At 27.4% G+C, this 2,608-nt stretch overlaps 1 protein-coding gene across 1 annotated transcript in view; it reads right to left on the minus strand.

The window, feature by feature from the left end:
• Positions 1-2,608, minus strand: part of LOC106467435 (oxysterol-binding protein-related protein 1-like) — a 59,130-nt gene that overhangs the window by 28,420 nt on the left and 28,102 nt on the right.

Consider the following 2,608-nt stretch of genomic DNA (forward strand, 5'->3'; position numbering starts at 1 on the left):
TTTATTGAGTTATTCCACTGTTTGAGATTAATGTTAGACAACCATACCAGTTTTCCCTAACCATCTTTATTAAGTTATTCCACTATTTGAGATTAATGCTAGACATCCATACCAGTTTTCCCTAACCATCTTTATTGAGTTATTCCACTGTTTGAGATTAATGCTAGTCAACCATACCAGTTTTCCCTAACCATCTTTATTGAGTTATTCCACTGTTTGAGATTAATGCTAGTCAACCATACCAGTTTTCCCTAACCATCTTTATCTTATATCTTTATAAACATCCATTTAGGATATTGTTCTTAATTGGACTATTTAAAGAATTTAGTCTCGTGTAAATCAATTTTCTAATTTCTTTTTTATGTTAGTTAACTTTGCCACTTTTTTAAATTTGGTTCCACATGAATCAATCAGACAAAAGATTACTAATTTAGTTATGGATATTGTATCACCAATAAAGAATAAGTAACACATAATCAGTCTTCTATATTAGATCCAAATTAATAGCTTTGGATATTATTTTAATAACATTGTTTCTCTGAAAACTAAAGAAAATCAATGACTACTTTCACCTACCAATGAGAACAGATAATAACTGTCATTCAGTACAGTTTTTGATACTCTTTTACAAATCTATCCAAACACTTGTTAGACTACAAAATCATATTTATCTAGAAACACTGTTGTGTCAGAGATGGAGTTCATAGACCTAGAAAATTGCATCTTTATTTTAGAGCATTAAATACACAATAGTAACATGTGATCAAAGCTTTTTAACAGTAGCACTTTCCATGCCAACATAGTTAATACGATTAACCCATAATGCTTGACTTAAGAACATGTTAGCACCCATCTCCTAAGCCTAACAATTAAACAAATAGAAAAGTAACCACTGAATAATTTGAGATATACATTTCATCATTTAAAAAAGTTCTACAGCTATAATACAATTTCAAGTTGACTTATTTATAAGCTTAAATCAAATCTCTCCCTCTCAACACACAAACCACAAACTTGTTAATCTGAAAAAAAAAGAAAATTTAGCAGCGATCATTTCTGATAATTCAAAGGTTGGGTGAATGGCTCTTCTTAAACACCCTCTATGTTTTTCTTGCCTAATTATCTTCACAGTTAAAAATCATTTCTAAAGTCTAAGAAATTCCTTTAATGATTAATTTTTAAATGTAAATAACATGAAAAGGAATAAAAACATGAAGGTAAAAAAAAACAGACTTGAACAACAAACTAAGACTTTGCAAAGCCGGCATTTATGATCAATACTTATTACTTATATTTTAAGTATTTTGAGCCCTGTACAGATTTTTCAAGTAGTGCGAATCAGATTCTAGTTAACTCGTGCACGTCTAGAATGATCTTTTTGCACCATGTATGGGTATATAAAATAAGATAAATCAGAGGTGTTAAGTAGTAAAATACAATTTACGCATTATAAGCTATAATTAATTACATCTTTGACTAAATGGGTTAGAGCACACATCAGACCAGGTTAATTGGAAGAGTCTAGTGTAAGCATAGATAAAATATGTCCTTGTTATACAGAATCACTTAAAACCGCATCAATTAATGATTGCGGTCATTTATTGTTCACAGTTTACACTTTAAAAAAATCACGACCACTGTTTTTTTTTTATATGTATAGAACTGATTTTTGGAAGGTTGTCAGCTGCCATATCGCCATATTCACATGAGAATTTATTAACCCAAGCCTCAAGTTTTGTTGTGTTTTTTTGGGGGGGGAGTTCATTATTTTGCCAATTGCAATTAACCTTTGTACATGATGTATAGTTTCTTAACTTATTATAATAAATTTGTTTTAAGCTCATAAGTATCTTTATATTTTGCAATTTTAAGCATATTAATTAAAAACGAAATACACAAGCTTGTGAAAACTGACAAAACCATATGATCAATAAATATTTTCATAAATTTATCTTTAATATATTTCATTGAAGTATTTCCACCGTTCATAATTGTAAAAAAAATTTTCTTAACTGTCTACGGTGTAGTTTTCTGAATTTGTTAAATATTGAACAGTGTTTTCTATCCCTAAATCTTTATCAGTTGTTCTCTATATGAACAATTAGATAAAAGATTGTTACATATGCAATTAAAATGGAAAATAACTGCACACCGTCTATTGTCTTTTGATTTAAAAAATATAAAAATAACATTTCAGAGAAACTATGGTTCAAAAAATAAATATAAATTATTGTAATTTCACATCAAAAAACAGAAAAAATAGGAATAAGATCAAAGACATAAAATAAGAATTTACAAAACACAAATTCACTTCATATCAAAGATAAGTGACAATCAAATTATTATAACTTCTTTTATTCAAATATATTCCAGAATGAAAATAATTTATTTGTTTTGGTATAATTTTTATACTAACTCAAAAATATTGCCTGTTATTATTCTGCTCACTTTATAACCCAGAAGTGAAAAAAATAATAATCTAATAAATTCATTACCATAAAATTAAGCTTTAGTTTCATTTTTGTGTAAATTTCTATTAATAATAATAATTTGATAAATTCATTACCATAAAATTAAGCTTTAGTTTCATTTTTGTGTAACTTTCCAT

This window comes from Limulus polyphemus, unplaced genomic scaffold (assembly GCF_000517525.1).
Source record: "Limulus polyphemus unplaced genomic scaffold, Limulus_polyphemus-2.1.2 Scaffold2615, whole genome shotgun sequence".
NCBI lineage: Eukaryota > Metazoa > Arthropoda > Merostomata > Xiphosura > Limulidae > Limulus > Limulus polyphemus.